Consider the following 23,939-nt stretch of genomic DNA (forward strand, 5'->3'; position numbering starts at 1 on the left):
CAACAGGACGAGAGGAAATGGCCTCAAGTTGTGCCAGGGGAGGTTTAGATTGGATATTAAGAAAAACTTCTTCACCCAAAGGGTTGTCAAGCCTTGGAACAAGCTGCCCAGGGAAGTGATGGAGTCACCATCCCTGGAGGTATTTGAAAGACTTGTAGATGTGGCGCTTAGGGACATGGGTTAGTGGTGGACATCGTAGCGTTAGGTTAACAGTTGGATTCAGTGATCTTAAAGGTCTTTTCTAACCTAAACAATTCTATGATTTTATGTAACATATTCATCAGTCTTCATTCTCATGGTGAGCTACAAAACTGAGCTGTGCCCAGAACCATCACTGTCCTGCCCAGTGCACACTGCATCGCTGTTTTTTCCCCTGAGAACAATATGAAAATAGTTTCCCACCGCACTGCTCCCAAACATGATTGCCTAAACTATTAAAACACAAAGTTAACTGCTCCTGCCACAACACTTCAGCTCTGTAAATACTTCACACAAAGCACATCTGAAATATCAATCCTTTATCATCTAACTTCAGAAATATTTTGCACGTATCAGCACTGCAATTAAAACTCCTCACGTGCTTTTGTGATGGATAACAAAACCAGAGGGCACACAGGCTACATAAATTGTTGATGAAAGCTAACCGAAAGGTTTGGGGGTTTGATCTTTCACTCAGTGAAGCGACCCACAACATGAATGCAGCTCACCCTGAACACAGGGAGAAGTGCAGAAGGATGACTAGAATTGCATCAAGAAAATTCAAACTGTAAGAATGAGAGATGCTTCCTCTCAAATCATCCCTCTCGGGTGTGAGGATAAATCACTGAGGTTTCTCCCTTGACACAAAGCCATCAGGTGTAACTCAGCCATCTCACAAGCAGCTACCTCTTTGTGCCTGCACATCTGTGCTGCTCCAACCATGGAAGTCAGTCAAGAATGTGGAAGAAATTAAATACTTCCCCGCACAGCCTGTTCTTTGGGTTGATTCACTGAAAATTCCTCCCCCCCCCCCCCCCCCCCCCCCCCTTTCCTTTCTCTCCCTCTTAAGAGAAAACTAGGACAATGAAGGTGTTAGCAGACCCATCTGGAAATGCTGGAATTGCTTCAGGAGGTTCCCTGATGGAGAAATACCAGCACAACAGTGAGTTCAACAATGGGAAACAGCAAACCTGAAACCCACTAAGGGAAGTCAGTATTTAAAGCAACTTAATACTTTCCATCTCCTTATCAGAATAGCACTGATGCTCTTTTCAGCCAAAGCACTTAAAAACACACACACTTCAACCACAACTAAATCGAGGGCTCAAATTTACATGCATGCCATGAGGTTCTGGTGAAAGATGACCCAAACCACTAGCAAAGGCTTTTGGACCAGCAGCAAAACCCAGCTTGCTACAAGTACTTCCGTGAGGTCTGTTCGCCACGCTGGGCCAAAAGCAGCCTTATGTGTTTATTTTATTCACAGCAAGTTCATTTGTCTTAATATGTCTGACATCGCCATCATTCAACATCAGATGCCATTCTCCAGCTCTGGTCTCCTCCCCTCCTTCGGGCTTCCAGTAAAATTAGACCTTGAATTAAGCTTCCAGTAAAATAATTACAGCTGGCAGGTATTTTTCAACACTGATTTGGAAGCCAAGAAAGCAAACCAAAACAAACTAAAACAAAACAAAATCAAATCAAGCACTACTCAACTTTTCTTAGAAACAACTTGTTCTGTAGATCAAGTATTTTTACTGATGGATGGTTTTGCTCTACCACTGTTTCACGTTGCTCTATGAAATTCATAAAAGCATTGACCAGACAAATCTTAAGATAAAATAGGGGGAAAAGTATCTTAAAGTCCCTCAAAACAACAACAACAACAAAACCCCCAAACAAAACAGAGAAAAAAAAAAAAAAAAGACCTGCTCAAAAACAGCGAAAAGAAAAAGGAAAGCAAAGAATAACAATTTAATCCTTTTCCAAAGCACATCTTCTACCAGCCACTGTGGGAAGAGGACTACCTTTGGAGGCTTTCTTCATATCCACAATTTCAGAGGAAAAGGCATCCTGTCTCAGTCTCCTGGCCAAGAGACAGATGTCTGGGGCTGGATAGGAAAATACTGAATTTACCTCCGATAAGGACACAGCACAAATTGTTACTCACAGTTTCTGCACAAAGTAGGATATGCTTATTTAAATTCAAGTGACGTAAATTTTCAGTGAGGCAACCCAAATCACCTTCTCCATTTTTACTGGCAGCTATTTTAATAAAGCAAGCTCCCTTGTAATCAGTTGGTAACCATTAAATCATGTTGATCTTCATGTAAATAACGCTTTCTCTTGCAAAAGCAGAACTTCTTTTTGCAAATTCAGAGGATACACTGTTCCTAATAAATGATTTCATAGCTTCTGATACAGTTACCATAATTCCAAACTATTTATTTATTTATGTTAGAAAATGTTTATTTAGGACATATTATATTATTTTGATACAGGTCCAAATGCAGTCAAATGCAACACTTTACCCTAATTTCTACCATGCCATTTCTAAAACACGCCCTGCCTGTATCACTGTGCAGATCTTTATGGGACCAGACCAACACCAAAATACAGAAGGGACCTATGCTGAGTGACTTTACTTCCAAGTCTTACGGTTAAATAACCTCTTTTCTTGCATACTACCCTTGGGATCCCACTGCTTGTTACTCCATCATGAGTTTTGAAGACTTAGAGACACAGGTGCCTGTATCACGTAATTCGGCTCTTCCTCACTCGGAGATGAGCACATAAAACTACCAAAGTCACAGTGAGCAAGCCTGGAGCAGAACCCCTGGGCGATGTTTCCCTTCAGGAGGGAATTGCCATAGTACAGTTCTTCTCACTCACACAACCTTTTCCAAAAGTTTTGGAGTTTTGCACTCAAGGTGTTTTTTTTTCCCAGCTGAAATGTGAAAACAGAAAACAGCAACAAAATTACATGGTAGCCCTTTCTCAGTTTCCTCAGATCCCTGGCCAAAGCTGACACTATTCTTGGCATTTGCAAGGTGCTCTCCCCCCCCGCCCCCCCCCAACCTTCACAGTGGACTCTAACTGTGGTGCTCTTGATTTAAAGGTTGACTCATTTGAAGACAGAGAGCCAAAGGACACCACTTGTTCTCGGCGTTATGCTGCTCTTGAAGAGGGAAACATTAGTGCCACATGGAAGAGTCAAAAGTGCATCTGCATTGACCACCTACGTGAAAAGAGCACATGCAAGATCTGATGAACCAAGACAGGCCCCGCCACCAAACCCTTGGGACAGGCTCTGCAGCTCTGGGAAGGCAGTAAAGCGGTAACAGGCTTTCACATCCCATGCTACTTTTTGCCATATAATACAGTTTATTTTTCTAGCCATTCCATGTGGGAATATTAGGGGGGGGATAGTATCTATCACTCCATCAATCTGTACATCCAGGGAATGATACAAGGAAAAAGCAGCAGTTTTCACATACAGAAGCACAACACACAGGAGCCAGAGCCCTTCACTTCATTTCTGAGAAGCCTCCATCACCATCACTTTCTTTTGCATGCAGATGATATGCTAACAAGCCCTTTAGATAATTAGTCCATATATACTGTGTAGGTGTTTGCTAAAATACTAGTGCCAGTTTCCAGTCGATACAATGGGCATTCTCTCTACATTATTGCATTATAAAGTCATAGAAAGAGGTCACAAAAAATTATGAGAGAATTCCTTTTTCAGAAGAATTTAAAGTAACGTTCACCCTCTGGTTTATTTTTTACCAGAAGCAAGGCTACTGTCAGAAAGCAGTTTCCTTCTGGCATTGCTAACTCAGCACTCACTTTACTCCCACACTTTATCATTCCCCTTTCCTGTTTTTGTACTCACTGCTGCCTTCGGAGGATGATGAGTAGGGGCAAGAGAAAAACTGAAACAGGAGCCCTCAGGTTTCTGAACAGCTGCCTCGGGAAGCAGAGCATTTCACAAATGCACTGAAATGCTGATCTTTAATTTTCAGGTCAGTTAGCCAAAGATGTAATGTACAGAAAGGAAAAAGTGACGCCCTAACAACTCCTGAGGTTTCAAAAACAACAATCCCGTCCATCCAGAAAAAGCAAATCATACCTACCACTTCTTCCCCTGTCCATACCTACCATTTCTTTCTCGTCCCACACTCTTTTCAAAATACGGGATGTGTTTTAACAGCAAGCGAACAAGATTTGACTGCAAACATCTTTCACCAGCATAACTCTCAAAGCTGCCTAAGTGCTTAAGATACTCAGATGCTTTAACTAGTAACTGAACAGGACACTGTTTTGTAGATGGCTTAAAGACCTTTGTCAGGGTGGGTTTTTTTCCCCCACATATACATAGTGGAGTGGATGGATCTTTCTGGAGATGAGTCACTTAGTGAAACAACAGAATAAACTCCCACGAAATGCTGTGGAGTTTGTGTTTAACATTCTCCAGCTCCTTTTTTGGAGTATTTGGCAAGGCTCTGGCAAATGCTCCTCCTGCAGAAATCAAGCGGAGATTTTATTTGTCAGTGAAAGAAATCTCAAAGTGATTAAATATTCATTTCAGTCTCCACTTCTCTTTCTGCTTCAAGTCTGCTCCCTCCCAAAGCTGACAAAGGAGAAAGGAAAGCCACTGAGAGCAGGGCAACTGCTGACACCAAACATACAACCCAAGCTGGGTTTCCAAAGCTCCAGACCACAGGAGATGCTCAAGCAGATTTGCTGTTGTGGCTGCTTCATGCTTCTGAAGATCACCCCAGAGAAAGTGCTTGAATGTTTAGATTGGCTTTCACTTCTAAAGGGTTCAGCAGCAACATCTTTTGGCTAAAGGCCAATTAACATCTTAAGGGGGGGGGGGGGGGGGGGGGGCGCAGGGGGGGAGTGAAAGTTAAGGGTAAGCGAGGCTTTGGCACACAAGGCAAAGCAAAAGGAGCCAGCAGAAACCAAAACTAAGCCTGGAGCTTAGCGCTGCCATGGTCTATCTGTGCTATACACACCTGCTTCTCCCAAAATCTTACATACCCGTACATGCTTCCTTAAGCACAGACACCACAATAATCATTGTGATCCAATTCAATTTGCACATAAATCACTAATTAACTCAGGGCATGCAAAAGATACCAAACCTGGAATCACAGGTAGTGTCTCTGTCACCAACACTAATCCTGGAGAAATCAGGGGGCACCGGATACTTATTTGGGTAGCCGGCCTGCGCTGCAATCTGCTCTACTATATCCTCACGCATACTGCTACTTATTTAAAATCTACAACAAATACTATTATTGTTACAAATACACCTTCATTTATCACCTATACCTTATGCTACTGACAACTGTGCCTTTGATGAGAGTTACTTTTCAGAAGCGTGTGCATTTATATTATGACTGCTCTCACATCTGCACAGAGTATATAATTTCTTTTGCGTCAGCGGATACCGTGACTAAGTAGCGTTAAGAATGAAATGGGTATCACAGCAATCAATGTTTTGTGCAAGTCATCTTACCCACAGGATTTTGCACAGTCCTGTGGTAACGGGTGAGCAGCAGAAATGGGCGAGAGCTGCAGATGGGTGTCTGCAGCCACAAACCCGTATCCAAGTAGTACATGGCAGATGGCCATCCACCACTGACTTCGATACCCAAACACCATTTCATATCAGTACTAAGTGACACACAGTAGTTTCTGTGATGAAAAAATGCATGTGTATACACACATGCAAATAATCTGTGCTCTCCATTCACTTAAAACAGAATTCACTTAAGGAAAATCTTTATTACAGGTATTTCCTTACACATTTGCATTTGTCTTCTGTTTTGTATTTTTGCTTGTGTTCACATCAAATGAATAAAAATACATTCTACTTGGCTTATGAAGCATTCACTTATAAAAAATGCTGATGTGAATTTGTTTGACAGAAATGCAGAAACGAAACCGCAGAGCTCTAACCACGCACTAGACTCACACTTGTTCAACTGCACACCCAGCACAAAGGCGTGACTGAATCCGCCAATCCTACATATATTTTTGTCATATAAACTGAAAGCAAACCTCAGCCAGGTCTAGGGTAATTAAAACTGAGGAGGGGACTTTGAAGGATGGCATGTAGTCACACGTTGCAGTACTCTCACTCATCTTACAGAACAGAGGTGTTTCAGGTGGCTGGACATTACAAACCCTCTGTGCTTAAAGAGCTGCTGGCTAATCACTTCTGTCACTATGTGCTGACCTCAGCTAAGGGAGGAATCTGATGGAGAACAGAATACATTGTTAATTTACTATAAAAATCAAATTTGGATTTTAAAAAATAGCATTCTGATTGGCTGTGCATAGGTGAGGAGGCAGGAAACGAAGAAAACTGCTACTTGCAGACTTTGGGGGGAAAAGTGCAATCTTCAAAAAAAAATAACGACTTTAAGAGGAAGTTAATTTTTCTACTGGCTTAAAAGAGACTAAAGGTAAGTTTTTTGATCAAAACAAATCATTAAGTGTATAAACATGAAAATGAGTTTTCCCACTAGCAAGCACTCATACACCATAGTCACTGAGTAACAACACACAAGGAGCAAAGGCACTCACAAAGTACTCAAAATTCACTATTTCAATTAAACAGTCAGTCCATTAACAGATGATAATCCATCATTCCTCAGAGGCTGTAAAAATACCAGCATTTCTTTTAGCACTCATCTGACAGGAAGATGAGAAAACACTGTAAAAGAAATGAAAGATAGGCAACCCTTCCTGCAACCCAAGAGAATAGTTGCTCCTTTTTGCAAGGGAAATATTTTGGAGTTTCACTGAGCTTTTAAAACTTGTTCATCCTCATGTGCCACATAGAGGTGGCTTGCATTTTTATATCATTTCACATACAGGAAACCAAAGTACAAGTAGCACAGCACAAGCAAAAGAAGGCTCCACTTTTCCAGCCCTCTGCTCTTCCATGTGTGGCAGCAATAGGGCTTTTTTTTTTTTCTTTTTTTTTTCCCCGACATTTGACAGCAAGCCTCCATTATATTTCTCTGCTTTCCGGAAGTGCTGTTACCCAATAAGATCAGTGAGGGACATATGGAAACAACTTAAAAGTGTATTCCTTCTCCCAGAAGCCTGCAGTGGAACCTCCTGTCTACACGGACCCCACAAGCCCACAAAAGACTTTAAAAATCAGCTGACAAGGCAGAGTTATTCTTAACTACATCAGGTCAGACTAAAGGCCCATTTCATCCTGCACCCAACAGAAATAAAAAGTGGATACCTGGGAAAGGGTGTAGGAATACACACCAAGTAAAGAGTGAAGTCACCACGTAATGCTCTTTCCTATCCCAACCCAAGCACAGAGACAAATTTTTCCTCTTCAAGGTATAACTAAAATTGTACTGAACGCAACACAGCAAATCAACATGGATCAATCATCACGGCACAGGGTTCCTATCTGGCTCTCCTGCCCATTTCCCTGTTCCCCACCTGCCCTTGGTTGCTCCTCTCTACCTTGTGAGCTTTGGGAAGTCAACTTCCCTGACAAAAGTCATGACTCTGCTTCCCAGAACGACACCTGATCTCATCCGGAGTTTCCTTGTGCTAGCATAACACAATCAGTAACGTGGTGAGGGGAAATTTAAGAAAAGGAAATCAAAACGGGAAATGGTGTTAGCACTGGTGACAGGAAACGCCATAATAAAATCATTTTGACTTACTTACAAGTAAAGTTAATCATGGAACTTCTTTAAAAGGTGTAGGTTTAAGTTTAAGCTTTTAGCATTTTATATATTTAGAATCTATTTAAAATGTTAAACCGATAAACACCCATGACGCAACTTTATGTTGCTTAGGAATCTGCAGATACTACACACATGAAGTTGCCCACTCAAAACCAACACTAAAGCAATTGGTCTTTGATACGAAGCCCTACCGAAGCAGGCACAGTGCCTTACCTCCATTACATCTGCAGGCCTACAAGACAGCTCCTGTTCTTTGGTGTCCTGCCAGTACTTCTCCTGTCAAATACACCATGTGCCAACACAAGTGGCAACACGAAACTCTGCAGAAATTCATGCTGGTTTGGGTTTTGTAGGTCTGCTGAATGACACAAGACAGTAAGGGTGCTGACATAGAACAGAAATACAAACAAGCCTCAACCCCACCACGCAGGTACATTAACCAGTAAAAGCTACTGAAATCATGAGAGTGATGTACTCCCACAGCCAGTATTTGCAGGGTCAGCCACTGCCCCCTCGTTCTTAACACTATGTCAGTGCCATGATAAGCCTACGATTTCTTCCATCAAGCCCCATCCCAGGTTCAACAAGTGAAGGGTCATCCATAAAATTTCATCCTTAGCCTTAGTTCTCCCCCAGAGACATATTCCTGATTAACTATAGTTAAGGTACCATGGTAAAATAGATTTTAATCCAATACAATTTCTTTCTTTCTTGTTTTGCCTTTTGCACACTTGTCTATTTATCTGTCTTGCAATTTCAAATACAAACCAGCACCGCTGAGAAGCAGCGAACTAACACAAGTGGTGACTATTTTGACATAACAGCAGTTATCTAAGCAGTATGTGCTAGAAAGAAGGGTTTAGGGAACAAACAATGGATGCAGCCAGGTATCAGAAGAAATACTGTTCTTAAGTGGAATATTAACATTTCCACCTGGAAAAGATGACAGGAAGAATCAGTGAAGCGCATTAAGCAAAATCACTGCACTTCACAACTGGAATACTTAGAAGCTTTTTGACTTATCTTTAATACTTCGGAGTTGCAGAAAACCACTAAATGGAGACCAAATCCTTTCTTTCCTCTTCCCCCTTGCCCACTGCTAACAACACCACTCAGCATGATTCAGCTGGTGAATCCAGCCCAACTATATCTCACACATTAAAAGAGAAGGGTGCACAAAGAGCAGGCACTGCTTGGTGCCTCCCGCAAGAACCTGGGGTGTCACTGGCAATGAGGGGTGACCAGCCCAAGACCCAGCTTTAGGATGTGGCACTACCACCCCTGGTTACAGCCCACTGCCAGAGAGCAGGCTCTGTCCTCATTTTGACAGGCTCATTTCTTGTATTGCTACCTCTAAAAGGAAAAGCCCAGCACCCTGCATCACAGCCTACAGAAAATGGCTCTGAGCCTCTGACTCAGAAAGCTTTTATTCATAATACACACCATATGAAGAACAGGAGAAGGAAGGATTTGATCATTTCTACCGCCTTTACCATGCACCTTGAGGTAGTAAAGCAAAGTACGTGTGTGCCCTTGCACAATTTCCTTTTCAACAGCAAGTGCCTTTTGGTTTCATTAGTTCATGTCTCCTTTCCTCCTGCTCACGTTTCCAGCCTCGTGCCATCAGCTGTTTAGCTCTTCATGTTTCATCTCCAGCCCTCTACCTCACCACCTCCAACGTTTAGGAACAGACACACTACTCCTGCTCTCCATACCATTTCTCTGCTTATTGATACCAGCTCTTGATAGCAATGACCCAGAAACAACATGTCAAGGCTCTTCTCCTACCTCTTCTCTCCAAAATGAAGAGCTAGCCTACCTCACCTGCACAGCAATGCTGAGAGCCCCTGCAGTACATCCTTTGCTGGGCATCGTGGTGGGCAACCGTTACTCTGAACTTCTTTTTCAATATTAATTTTTAGTCCACACAAACCCAAGCTTCAGGCTGTACAAGGTAGGTAGGAACTGTAGGAAGGGATGGGGGAGGGGAGGGGGGGAGTTGAAGTTGGGGGACAACTGAAAGTCAGATGTGCAGGGGAGCTGTACATCTTCTAAAGAGGGCAATCAGAAAGACAGAAAGACATGTTTTCAGCTTACTTTGTCCTTTCACACATCTGTGTTTATGGCTTTAATGGTAATGTAAAGCCACAAGAATCCTTCCTCTACGGCATTTAACAGTGTTAAAAAAACACTGTGCCTCTAAACATTCAGAAGCTAAATCCTAGCCTCACTAAGCTCAAGAGTAAAATTCTCCATGACTTCAGCAGTACACAGTTTTGGCCCCAGGGTACTGAATGCAAGCACACACAGGGGCTAAACATAATCTGCACTGATATTTACATAATTTCCCTATATGTAAACAAATTAACATAGCCACAATATTTGATTGTACTTCCATCTTCCATGACCAATGAGTCAGAATTGCTTGTTTATAGTTATTAGCAATATAAACCTGCAATCAATCAGCACTCTCTTCACCCTGAAGAAGCAGGGGGAGAACAGCTACAAAAGCCATCAGGAAATAGCAAGGGACACCCCAGTCCCAAGACTGAACTCAGAACATTAGTATTTGCCATAGACAGCAACAGGAAATACTCTTCTTCGTAACTATGAATGTAAAAATAGTATTTGAAAAGCAAACCTGTTACGAGAATAGAATTAAGCTACTGAGGTTCAAGTTGATCAAAGGATTTAGAAAAATAATCCAGATTTCACTCTATTTAAATTAAAAAAATAAATTCGAAGCCAAGAGAAGGGACCTGTTTTTATTCTTCTGATAACAAGGCACAGAACAAGATCAGAGTCGTACCATGCTGCGTGCCACAAAAACACCGTCGCAACTGCAAGGAGTCTGAATGGGCAACTCCAGCCACAGCAGCTCCACAGCCTCTTGGGAAACAGAGCTGTGGTCTCCCAGCTCTCACCCAGCTGCATTATTCACTCTGCCATGCCATTTTTCTCCTATTCCATTAACACCTGGAAGCATGTATGTTTTTTCCTCCTCAATGCATGCTTTGTACCTGGTTTTCTGGTGCACACTTGCTCTCCTTTATACTTCTTCCCAATATTCCCTAAAACTTCCCTTTTGGGCACTCATTTCATCTAAGCCTTCCTGGTATAGACCTGTAACAAAGCAGCAAACAGGATAAAAACCAGGGGAACTGCTAAAGACAACTGCACACAGCACCAAGGGCGTACTTCTAAATTTCCAGGTAAGAACAACACACACAGCACCACAGACTGCTGTAACTTCCATCAGTTTTAAACTTTGTCCTAGAGCACCTCCAGTGACTAATCGAATGCATAAACCTACCAGACGCACTAGCTAATGACCAGGTAGGAACGATGAACTAGAGACTGGTAAACTAGTTTGCAATCCCCACCATCAAGAGGCATACGTTACCTTAAGGGTGAAAGTCACTCCCATCTTCTGTTTTCCATCTCCTCTTTGACATTCAAATAGAGACACAAAACCAGTCCTGCAGTCTGACGATACAGAAAGGTCCCTGCGTCTCCTCCAACACTGGTTTTGTTTCCCTGAACACTGAGATCAGATCAGCATTGCCACAGACAGCACCTCAGCTCAATTCAGCTCACGCTTGGAAAAGACTTCACGGATATCAAGGCTAACTCGGGGAATTCGACTTTATTGGCACAGAAGCAGCAGACTGGGAAGCTCACATGCTATTTTCTTTTTTTTCGCGTTCAACCATGCTCAGTATTTTCAAAGCAATAAAACCTTTTCAACACAAAATACAATCCAGGCGTGTTCATGAGATGTCACAGGAGCTGGCAGCAGGTAAAGAGAAAGAATGCAAAATCGTAGGCAGGAAAGAGAGGAATGGGAAATTGAACACCTGAAAAGGCACACAGGTCACCAATTTACTCACTATGAGAATCTGTCAGTAAACAGGACCGTGCGATTCACCAGGTAGCAACCATCAAAGCAAAACCAAGAAATCTTCAGGGCCACCTCCATTGTTACCTGTGGCTTTTATTCCTGCCAATACTCAGTCACAGCCAAGATCAAAAGTGGAGCTGATCTCACACGCTCAGAAAATCCAGAGCAGATTTTTTTGGGATAGTTTCCTTGGCATAGGTAATTCACCTGGGATCTTCCATCCCACCTCTGCCTCTCACAAGGACTGCATTAACATCTACCTCCTGCTTGCAAGAGACCACATCTCAGGAACTGGCTAACACTGACTATGGCCAACAACAGCCTGTTACATGCATTTTCAAAGCATACACCAAAGCAAAAACACCCCAGAAAAGAGCTGTTTCTTCTGCATTTGACTTAAGGCAAAAAAAATACAGGAAAACAGTTATCCTGGTATTTACCCTCCACTAAAAAGATAAGGGCTGTGATGGCAAGAAACAGCAAGTGGGTTCTTCATGTGCTTTCCCATGATAGCAGTACCTCTTGGGAAACCAGGGTGGAAGAGAAGGGAGGAGGTGTTGCCATTAGGATGCTATTTTCCACAATCCTTTGACATCAGTAGGATCATTCCTACATGTGAAATAAAGGGTTTTATTTCAAAATGAGGGTGGTGATTTTTTTGTACCTTGGGGTTTCTTTTAGAGGGCAGGCAGGAGGGGAAAGCCAGCAGTAACACAACTACTTGCCTTACTCTCATTAATTGTAACAGGTGCAAAGAAATTCCTCCTCATGCATTGCAAGCCAGCTTAAACCCCAGAAAAATAAGAGTCCTCAACCTGTTGTGCTTAACAAATGTTCTCAGTGAACTTCACCTTCTTCTCTGTAGTTTCCTCTGGTCTCATGCTGCTGCCCAACCTGTTCTGCCTACAAAGGAAGGCCAGGGCAGGGCCTGGAAGGGTTTGGACCAATTTTTCACCCAGCAGCAACAGCACTATGTGCTGATTCTGCCACATTTGCTATTGCTTCAACCTGACTGCCCTCAGAAGACCAAACCCTGCAGGCATTCCACAGCCAATCTTCCCTGACTCGACAGGAACACCATCCAAATCTTGACGCTGGCATGCACCGTGCTTCTATCTGCGAGAACAGGATCTCTGCTCTCAGCCTCACATGGGCCTCCTGGCCGGCAGTCAAAGTATGGGGGAGGAAAGGCTAAGTGTTTGTTTACACCCTCTGCAGCTGATGGGTGGGAAGGGAGCTGAGAGGGATGGAGCAGGCAAAGACAGGGTGCACATCCTTAACTACCACTTTCAGAGTGGCTGAATCGGCGCCGCGTGGACGGGTATTTACTGCTGACATAGGCCTGTAATAAATCACTACCTTTCTGGAGCAACAAGGAAGTTGCAGGGGTGACTGAGTCATCCTCCATCCTGACGCCATTCCAGGAGTGGAGCCACGTACATCCCCCGGCTTTGGGCTGTGCCCATGGCCCAAAAATAGCTTTTAAGCCAAATCCTGCAGTCATCATTCAAAGCTGAAACGCTTTATTTACACTCAGCAAGAATTCAGGTATGTTTTTGACACTGCTAAGAGCAACCAGTGCTTAAGTTATTTGCTTAACAAAGGAGTCTATTTAACTACAAGAGTTACACCAAGTATGCAATGTTTTCTGACCCACATAGAAGCTAATAATTCGCATTTTATGGAACCACTTTATGTAGACAACCCATCTTAATGGCCAACAACACACTGTACAAAAAGTAATAATTGAAAAGCAGTCGTCAGCACTGTTATTTGTGTTACAGGTAACTCACAAACCTCATTAAATTGTAGTATTAAATTTCTAACGACCTTCTGGCAAGCTGTTCAGTTCAAGAGGTTTTTTTTTTAAGGTGTGAGCCTGCAGACTGGCAAGCAACTGTGGAAGAAGTACGTGACAGCTACCCGGAGCCTGTGGGAGTGCCCAGGCAAAAGCCCCCATCACAAAGATGTCAGCCTGATCCCGCTTTGGCAGAAGAAGCGACTTTGACTTCATGAACCCTCCCTCTCCCCAGCCAGTCACTTGACCGGGCTTCTCTCACAAGTTTCTACCCTAATGCCAGATTAATCCTACTTTATCCAGTCCCCAGACATCGAAGAAGCTCCAGCTCTTTTCCCTCAAATCATTGGCTTTTAAACTATTTCTGTTGCAGCACCCAAGCATTTGCTGTGGATGAGAAAAGGCTCAGAGATCAGCACAGCGGTGTAACGGCAAACAAATATTATATCACAAAGTCTGGGATTTTCATAGTCTTTATGAAATTAGGCCCCCTGAATCCCATTGTGACTCAGTGAAGAGTCAAGTGCCTAACTTTCCATTGTGCTTGGTGCTTGTAAAAATCCACCAAATAAACATACAACTAAACGTAGCTCCACAAGGCTGAACATTTGTCATTCTCCTAAATGCTGTTACTAAGCCTGAGGCCTCTTATTCCATTATTTATTTATTTATTTTAGGAAATAGCCTCACTCTTGCCAAAACGTCAAAGATGCAGAATGCTAGTTATAGGAAAATCCACCTCAGAGTCAGCTCCTGTCGTTGGGGGAAGAACAACAAACAAACCCTATATTCCAAGCTGACAATCATCATGATCTGCCCATTAGTGTTGCGTCGCCGGTCTGTCACGCTGATGGAGTCTGTCTACTTGTGTTGGGGATGACAGTCGCTCCTCGCTGCTGACGTCTTTGCTCAGGGCTGTGCCGCGGTCTCCAGTACACAATCTGCTCCAGAACGTGCAGACTGGCTGTTGCCGTTTCAAAAGCTTTCCTAGCATATTTCTGCAGACTGAAACAGGAAAATTCTGGGCAGCCAGGCGCTGATTTATCTCTGTATGAACGCCTGCGGGTGTAATTCGTGCAGCTCTTCCAAACAAAACATTTTCACTGTGATAGGAAAGGCAAACTCCCCCAAACCCAATTTGTTTGGTGGTTAATTAGTATCCTCCACTGCAACATTTGAGACAAAAGAAAGAAGTGGTCCCTCTTCTCCCATGAGCATCAAGACTTTTTAACCTCAAAGATATACCTTATCTGACATGACAAAGGCAGAACAGATCCAGCTTACTATTTTTTTTCCTCCCCCAAACAGAGGGAAAACAACAGAAACTATCTCAGAAGCTTATTCATTGGTAAGTTCTGATTTTCATTTCAGTAGCACTGGTCAGACACTTAAAATTATAGGCTCCCACACCTGAAAACTAGGTAGTAATTTAAAAACATAAATCATAAGAAAAAACAACTCTGTCCGTAAGAACTTCTGAGTGGTAAAAATAACAGAGACAGTATTAGAAAACCCTGGCTGGCTTTTCTTTCGCCCGCTAATAAAACAAGTCCCTGAAGTACCCATACGAGTTTCTCCTCCGTGCATTTCCATGCTGGTTGAAGGGAAGAGCCGCCAGCTCTGCTCCCTTGAATTCAGTCTGGCTTATTCAGCAGCTTCAGTTCTGCTCTTTCAGATTCCTGCAAAAATAAAGGCTCAGAAGAGAAAGCTGAGCCTCTGGGCATCCACCAGACCACAGCTACCGTGCGTACGTAACAAGCACAACTGCACTGGAAGAAAAAGAACAGTACCCAATCCTTCAGCATCACATGGCTGACCAAGATCAGCAGCCCCAACCACATCTTTAAACATCCTACTTTCAGCCCGCTGCTGAAAGCGGCTTCCTAGTGACAGAGTGCTTTGTAATTCCATCTGCCAGAAAAGACCAAACTCCTGCACATTTTGTCAGTACATTTATTGCACATCAGCTGCACTCCCTAGAAGCTGCAGCTGAGATGAGCAGGCCTGTAGACAAAATTAAGCAGCGAGATCCAAACTAGGTATTGCCAGAACAGAGAAACATCTTAGTCACCCCTCAAAGCTGATGCTAAAATGGACCTACAGACCCTTATCAGCCCTTAAGACAGCAGCATTTGATTTGTTTCACCAGCTGATTCTTCCCTCAGACTGTTCTCTGGTGGAGATGTGCAAATATTCAATATTCAGAACTTCACTGAATAGCAATTCAAAAGGAATTCTCCAAACAGAAAGGTGAACTTCAGCAAGCACGTTTCCCTAGGAATGGCACACCGACATCAGCACAAGTCAACACCAAAACCTGCAAAATTCACAGAAAATGCTGCTGCCACTGTAACACAGGGGAAGACAGCTATTCATTCGCTCCTCTGTGCCTTCCTGCTAAAACAATCTCCCTGCCCGATATCCTAAATTGCACAGGCTCCACAAATCTATAGTTAGCCATGACTCTAAAACACAGAAGTCTGTCTGCCAAACACACATAATCACATTGAAGTTGTTTTGCCTTTATTAATAAAATCTTGGGATGGGATGAGATAAAAATCCTAAGGAAAAAAGTTTAAAAGGTAAGTCCCTCCCCCTCACCGAATGAAGAGCTGTCCTTGTGTGGATAAACTCCTCTGTTGGGCAACTTGGATAAACTTTTCCTTGTTCATTATAAAAGCACAAGTTCACCAAGGTCCTTTTATGTCCTGATGTATGAAATTATTCCAGCTATATATTGTTTCACTGAGTCCAAGGGGTGAGGCTATGGTATTTATAGATACGTTCAGGGCTAGAATTTTGGTTAGCAACAACATAGTTACGGTCTCAATGCCTAACACACTTTTGGGAAAATGCCCACCTGTATATATATATCCTGGAAAATTTTTCCTATTAAATACGTATTTCAAGTGAACTTGCTTTTTGTCTTTTTCCAAACATATGCAATAAAGCCTACTAAGAAAAACAAACTGGGACCATTTCCATAGTAAGAGGGAAGACCCTGATGCTTTCAGACACATTCACTGGTTTGGGATTTTTTTTACTAGCCACAGCACTTCGCCCTCAAAAAGAGGCCTCAGTTTCACTAAGCGCATGCCACACATTAAGAGGTGAATCTCTGCAAACAACTCAAAACACAGGCAGGTAAGACAGTGCTCCACAAAAGAGAATGCATGTTTTTCCCCCCATTTGGATAACAGATGAAGAGCTCATCATGGTTTAAAAATCTATTTCTCCCAATCTCTAATCCAGAGCCCTGCCTAAAGGCTGTTCAGGACTGGACCAATACTCCAGTTAAATCACTTGGCACTGGCATCTCTTCACTCCATAACTACCTTCCTTTGAACCAAGGGATGGCAGACATGCTAGCAAAGGATGCTCTTGGATTAACACACTGTTGCAGAGATCTTATCCATATGCATGTACTGTTGTTGTGTATAGCATCATTATGTAAGTGCCTCTACTTTTAAAACAAACTGAAAACGTTTGTCTGGTCACTCTCTACTATTATCCCACCCATAAACCAGTAAGCTGAAATTCCACCCACTTTAATCATAAGTTTACAGGCTTACGGGTGGAATAACAGTAGAAATGACAAAACAAAGGTTTTCTGCTTGCTTTACAACCATGAAAATTTTACCCATTTTTTATCAATAGGATTTCAGAAGCTGCCATAATAATAAATCAACAACCTTTGGATGCCTTCTTTTAATACACCAAACAACTACCACTACCACTAGTACCAAAGTCTAGGACAACAAACTGTAACCCAGACTCCTGGTCCACTGGTACAAAAGCAAATACTGCAAGTCAATCACAGTCAAAAGATCCTGCTTCTCTGCCACACAGAGGAAAAAGTGGAACTTAAACCATGACTTTTTAACACTCATCTGTTCCTGAAGTGGTCCAGGACGGCATGTTGAAAGCTAACCTAAAGAACAAATCAAGGACCTAGTAATTGTTTTTACTGCATGATGCTGCACTTACTGGAATCTGTACCTCTTAACTTCAAGCTCTTCAATACGGTTTTAAAATTCTGTTCCCCACATCTTCCACATCCTCTAAAATGTTGCATGAGACACCTTGCAAAGATTTACTTTGGGAAGAACTTCAGACAACACTGCTGAAGTGGATCCTTGGCATACAGCAACTCTTTTGATGCCAGAGTTGCTCTGAATCAAGACTTACTGTGAACCATGTACAAGATGTACAGCTGCAGAATCACACCACTTCTTGTACTTCAACATTTTTTTTGCATGCATTCACCTAAACACAACAGCCGTAATGGTACGTATCTATAAAAGGTGATTGTAAATGGGGCTGGGAGCATACCTTACTGCAAATTTACAGCAATTACCCTTCTATACATTCTAAGACCTGTTAACATCCCCATATATAGTACTTTTCTGTGTGAAAAATCTGAAAAGGAAGATATTCTTCCAAAACTGAGATAAAATCACAGGGCAGGCACTTCAAATGGCAAGTTGTAAAACAAGTAAAATAAAATTGTTTGCAGAGTGCACAATTATACCAGACGTTCACCGACACAGGATGGTGTGAACAGTAATGCCATGAAGTTTTTCAAAACAAATAAGACGTTTTTCAAAACAAATAAGACATTTTTCAGAGAAGGCAATCCATCAGCAACTATTAAACACAACAGCCTCAATGGAACTGCCAGCCCAAAGATTTCCTAGAGTAATGATGGCTGGAAGGGTTTTACCAGGAAGAGAATGCTGTAGTTACAGTTTTCCTATCCACATGTAAGTGGCCTTATCAGAAAAGATACTGAGCTAGACAGGTCTCTAGTCTGACCAAGAATAACTGCTCTTATTCAGTTCATAAAATTGAAGACGACAAGATACCAACCGGTTAACAAATCAGAGCTGAAGGAGACTAGTACCAGTAAAAGAAATAGTCTTAAAATTACTGATTGCATATCAGATTCCACACCACCTCCTCTCTGAACGTCCTACAATAATACAGCCTTAACAGTATTACCAATTCCCTGAAGTTCCTCTTTAGATTCCAGTATACCCAAAATGTGCTTGTGTACATTTAGGCACAAATATGTTATACAGCACAAAGATCAGCCAGTAGCATAGTGATATATATTTACAAGTGCCTGTGAAATCCCTTTGCAATTAGATGCCTGCTTATATAGAATTAAACACAGTCCGCAAGGAAATAAGTAATAGTAGTAATAAAAAAAGCCACCTACTGGAGTATTTTTGAATGTGTATCCAAAACACAGTCCTGTTCCATCATGTTCTGCTGAAGGACAGAAAAGCAGCATCCAGGAGGGTACCTTATCTTTCCCTGAACAAGAGGAAGGCTGGAAGGGTTCAGGTTCCACACCAACACGAAGGCCTCTGGAAAACCGACTGCCAGGAGTCAGTTATTCCTCCTTTCCCTGCACACTTGACACCACTGCATACCGTAGTTAACGGTGGGCATGTTTCATGCTACAGTATTTTTAGAGCGAGGTCCACTTCTCCAGCACCAGAGCCCATGCGAGATCCCTGCGCCGCAGCTGCGAACTGGGTCCCAGCGAGGCACTGCGCGCACAAACACAGAGAGGCCCCTGTTGTAGCGCCATTGAACACCTACCAGGATCCTCCCTGCACTCCAGCTCCTTCCCACGCACCCCAGGCCTCCACCTCCCCCCTTCTGTATCGGCTCTCATCTCTCTCGGTGGGATCTCACCTCGGATACACCAGTAATGCCCACACCACCTACTCCTGCGCCGACCTTTGCTGGGCAGCATGCACGTCACCACCTCCTTTCTCAGCAGATTCAGGGAGACAAGCCTTAAAAATCTCTACCTGTGGCAATGCTGCTTCCACGACAACAAGAAGAAATAGCCAAATAATAATGGACCAGTTGAGGGGCTGCCAGCTTCAGCAAATGTGTCTGGAATTGTATTTTTTTATTATTTTAAAAAGCTTCCAGTTGAGCCTTGGTCATCTTTCTAGACCCAACACCTGCACTGCAATCAGCACAGCGCCTGCACAGCACCCCAGACATGATCAGGCTGCACACAAAGATGTTTGCAGAGGCCTTTACCTGCCAACTAAATGAAGCTGAAAGTTTGCCCATGCATGTGGGCAGCACCTAATGCACCACAGAAGCTCCTGGAGTACAGACAATCAATATTAAATCCATTATAATCCCAAGAAGTTTACCAAACACTTATTTACTATGTTACTGTGTCCACTCATTGTGGTTTTGTCCAGTATTTGCAGTACACTAACTGCAGCACACCTCTCCCATGTAAACACTCGCCCTAATCCACGACGTTATATATATATCATTTGTTTACCCAAAGTTGAATGATCGTTGTTAATCTGATTGCATAACAAACTACAGCAGCCTTAAATAACCAAACTGCTCTTTCCAGCATGGATTAGTCGAAATCACTCACTTCAGCACCCCACCTCTTAAAAAAGTGAAAGAGATCATGGAGAAAGAAGAAAATAAAAGCACCCAGCCACTGCTTTCACAGCCAACTACTGTGGAAGACACACTGCAGTGTGCAGATGCAATGTAGTAACTTCACACCTGGTGCAGGCTGTGAGCGCAAGATAAAGCGAAACGTTTTCAACTGCTGAACAATATTGCGCAATTAAAGCACATTCTGCTAGATCTTATTCACAGCTCCAGCGCAAGCTATTAAGCAAAATATACAGCATGGATTTTCAAAACAAGTAATTGCACGTATATAAACAAAGGCCATAATTTACATGGCAGATCCCATAAAAGCTTATCTACCACATGACGTCACACCCATAAATTACAACTTAAAGTACCAGTGCCAAAGAGCTCCTGCCCTCTCAGCCCAAAATGAACATTATTAATATCAAACACTGCTCATCCATGACTGCACCTCTTGGAGACAGAACCCCATGAAGTACCCCCTGAGACAGAGTAGTATTTAAAGATTCTTCAGACAATGAGAAGATTTATAATTATTACTGTACTGTATTACATCACAAAGTCTTAAACAAATCAAGCTGCCTCATCATACAACGCTCAAGATAACATAAGGGTTAAACAACATCAAGCAGTATCGGCGCATTTCACTTGTACCAAAGGGCAAACACCTCCAGCCCCCATACACATGAGATCTTCAGAAACACGTAGCCTTACAGCTATTATCAAACAGCAAGTTAGAAAAGCAAAACCAAAACACACGTATTTCTTTGAACAGACTCAGGACCATAGTTTTTCCATTGAAATCCAACCAACCAGGGCATGGGGAATGTGAAGGGCAGGCAAATGGGAAACGAATTAAGGCAAGGAATATGTTTTGGCATCTCTCGGTTTTAGTTCACCAGTCCATGATCTGCCCAAGAGAAATCAAGAGGCAGAGCCGGGGGCTAATATGAAACTGCCTATTGATCGCAGCTGGCTTTCTACAGCACACAACAAAATTCATCCCCTTGACTGATACCCACGGTGGCAGCCTCATCATGGAAGTTACAGACAAGACAGGCATATCAGCAAATGACCCTCCAACCAACACACACTGGAATACCTTTGTGGGGGAAAGCAAGCTAAGCATCTCTGCTCCAGGCACAAGTATCTGCTCCTCAGAGTCCGTAGTCACCTGCAAATCCATAACAATTATCCCAGTGCCCCTATGATCTGCCTGCACCGGGGGACTACCTACACAGCAGGCCCCGCCCCAGGGAAGAAAGAGGCTCCACCGACCCTGTCCACGCCAGATGGGTCTGTGCCGTCTCCATCACGCTCAGCCTGCACCGAATTCACCATTTCTGCGCGTTATTACGAATCTGACATCACATCAGTGCAAGCACAGTCTGACATCTACAGTTAACTCGGTGATGGTGTAAGTGCCGCCCGGCTTACAGGCATTTGGTGTTGCAATTCGCTTGCTGCTGAACCCTTGAAAGAGAAGATATATATACACACACACAGAAAACCTGCTACAGAAAGCCTCGCAGTGACTTGTTTCTTCTCCATAAGGCCGGCGGAGCCGCAGCGAGCCATGTCCCTCCTCCGAGCGGGGGAACTGCAGCAGGAGACCCCCCTGCCTCACTCCGCTCCTGCGCCGCGGCAGCGCAGCACCCCCCGGAGCCAACAGCTGCCGCTCAGCCCCCGGCCCGCCTGCCCGGATGGGGAACCCTGCCCACCCTGCGGCCGCTGCGCCGCCGTGAGCCCCCGCCGTCCCCCCGCAGCCCCCGGGGCTGGCAGCACTTGGCGAACTGCGGAGGCAGGCGCCCGCTCCCCGTACAAAGCCCCGCGGGGTCATGAATAAAACATGGCTCGGAGGAGGAAGGGGGGGGGGGGGGGGGGAAGAGGGGGGGCGGGATACGGAGGAGAAATAAGGGAATAAAACGGCTGCGCGGCGGCCGGGGGACGCGGCGGCGGGCACGGCCCCGCGGGGGCCTCCCCGGACCCCGACGCCGGCCCGGAGCTGGGGCGCCGCCCGGCCCGCCCGCCACCGGCCCGGGCCTCCGCGAGGGAAGCGGCGCCCCTCGCCCCCCGCCCGCGGCTGCTCCCCCCCCCCCGCCGGCCCCCGGGGGACGCTCACCTCAGGAGCCGCCGCTCGCAGCGGCTCTCCCGCCGCGGAGAGCCTCCGGCAGGCGCCGGGCGCGGCTCGGGGCCCGGGCTGGAAAGGACGGGGAAGCGCGGAGGACCGGGCGGCTCCAAGTAAGCGTGCGAGCGCGGCAGCGGCGACGGCAGCCGGGCGCGGAGCGGCCTCTCCGGGGAGCCGGGGCGGGCCGAGGCGGGGAATGGGCGTTGCGGAGCTGGGGGCGCGCCCGGCCGTCACGGCGGGGAGGCGGGGGGAGGCCGCGGAGGAGGAGACGCCACGCACCGCCCGCCCCTCCCGCTGCCGGGGCCGGGTCCCGGTCCGCCCGCCGGGCTGTGAGGGCGCGGGGGGCGCTCCCCGCCTCGCTCCTCCCGGGTGAGGGTCCGAGCGGCGCCCGCCGGCCGGCCTGGACGGGGGCCGGGGCCTGCGCGGCAGCAGCGTCCCCTGCCCGCCGCGGGCCCCGCCCCGGCCCTTCCCGCCGGGCCGCGAGGGGCGGCGTTACCTCAGGCGGCGGCGGGTGCCGGGCCGCCCTTCCCGCCCGTCGCCTCCCGCCCGCCTGCCCTCGCTCCTCGGCCCCGGCGGCCACACAGGCCCCGTGTGGCGGGCAGGTGTCCGGGGGACTTAAGACGTTTAAACGTAACAGCATGTCCTTAATTAAAGTGAAGGGTCTCACAACTGCCCGTGGAACGGTTGTAAGTTACTGCTAAAAATGTGCCCTTTCGAACGCTTTGTTTCCAACAGAACTGACAGGCAAGGATAAGGTGTTATCTTTCCAGTCATTTTGGAAATCCTTACAAAAATTTCCCACTTTGTCCTTTTCCACTGACTGTTAGGAATGAAGTCACAGTGATTATCAGGGCTGTGCTTTTTAATTACCTCACAGAAAACTTACGTGTGCAGAGGTGGAAGAATGCAGGGATGGGACTTTTCCAGGCCAAGCTGTCATATTAACACACTGGTTTTGAAGTGCAACGTTCGTGTGAGCAGTTCGGTACCCTGAAAGGGTGACAACCAGTACAAAGGCATTCCTACTCCCTTTCCTAAAAATCTGTGGGTGGGTTGTCCTCTCCTGAGGGAGAAGGAAGGCTGGGCACCCACCAGAGAGTATCTCCAGCATCCATGGTCCACAGTACCTCAGGGTAGGAGTCTGAGGTGGGGGAACACCAGGCATCGAGGTAAAGTCAGAGATGCAAAAATGCAGACCCCGGTGCTTTTGGTGTCCTTCTCCCACTCAGCAATGGGACAGCAGAGTGGTTCTCCACCTTACCGTGGGAGGGTTGTTGCCCAAGAACGCAATGCATGTCGGCTTTATTGCAGCATGTGCCCTGATTTTCACAGGCAAAACTGTGGGTTTGTGTTCACAGAGTTTTTCATGAAAATGACTTGTTGACTGAACAGAATTTGAGGTTGAGGTGAAACTTCTTTGAAGATCTGGTTATAAAAGCTTTCTCAGATTGCTTCTGCCAGGAAGTGCTACCATACGAACTAGTAAGATTCCAGCAAACCTACATTATTTTTATCACTTACAGTTTTAGTATCTTTCAATAATCCAGGCAGATGTGTTTTCATCTAAGAACATTTTTCCTTCACCATTATGAAAATAGTAAAATAAGTAACAGTTTGTTTGCCAAATCTGTGGCAAGATCCCATTTGCAGTCATTTCTACCTTCATCTTTCTAGCAATCTAATAATTTTTTCTCTGCATTAGAAATTACTATCAGGAAAGTGGACATAAACAACACCAAGAGATCCCAAAAGAGGAAATATTTTCAGCTATAGGTCGACAACTTTGAAGTTGGCCAACTTTGGTTTTCACCCTTTTCACTGCAGAGAGCCTGATACTGTTTCCAAAGACACATGGAGCTTTTACAGTGAAAAATATATGATTGCTATGTCGCTGTAAATGTGCTTCCAATAAAATAACCATAAAAGAACAGCATAAAGCAAACATATTTTGTTTAGCCTCCA

At 44.8% G+C, this 23,939-nt stretch overlaps 1 protein-coding gene across 2 annotated transcripts in view; it reads right to left on the reverse strand.

The window, feature by feature from the left end:
* The window catches only part of C10H1orf21 (chromosome 10 C1orf21 homolog), a 125,189-nt gene extending 102,827 nt beyond the window's left edge, over window positions 1-22,362 (reverse strand). Inside the window, exon 1 of one of the 2 annotated variants that reach the window (XM_055815617.1) lies at window positions 21,972-22,362. The gene's annotated coding sequence lies outside the window, so the exon portion shown is untranslated. Of the gene's footprint in view, window positions 1-20,951; window positions 21,025-21,971 lie in introns of those variants that run through there. The other variant, XM_005232732.3, reaches the window with a different exon arrangement.
* Window positions 22,363-23,939: the final 1,577 nt, after the last annotated feature.

This window comes from Falco peregrinus, chromosome 10 (genome assembly GCF_023634155.1).
Source record: "Falco peregrinus isolate bFalPer1 chromosome 10, bFalPer1.pri, whole genome shotgun sequence".
Classification (NCBI taxonomy): Eukaryota; Metazoa; Chordata; class Aves; order Falconiformes; family Falconidae; genus Falco; species Falco peregrinus.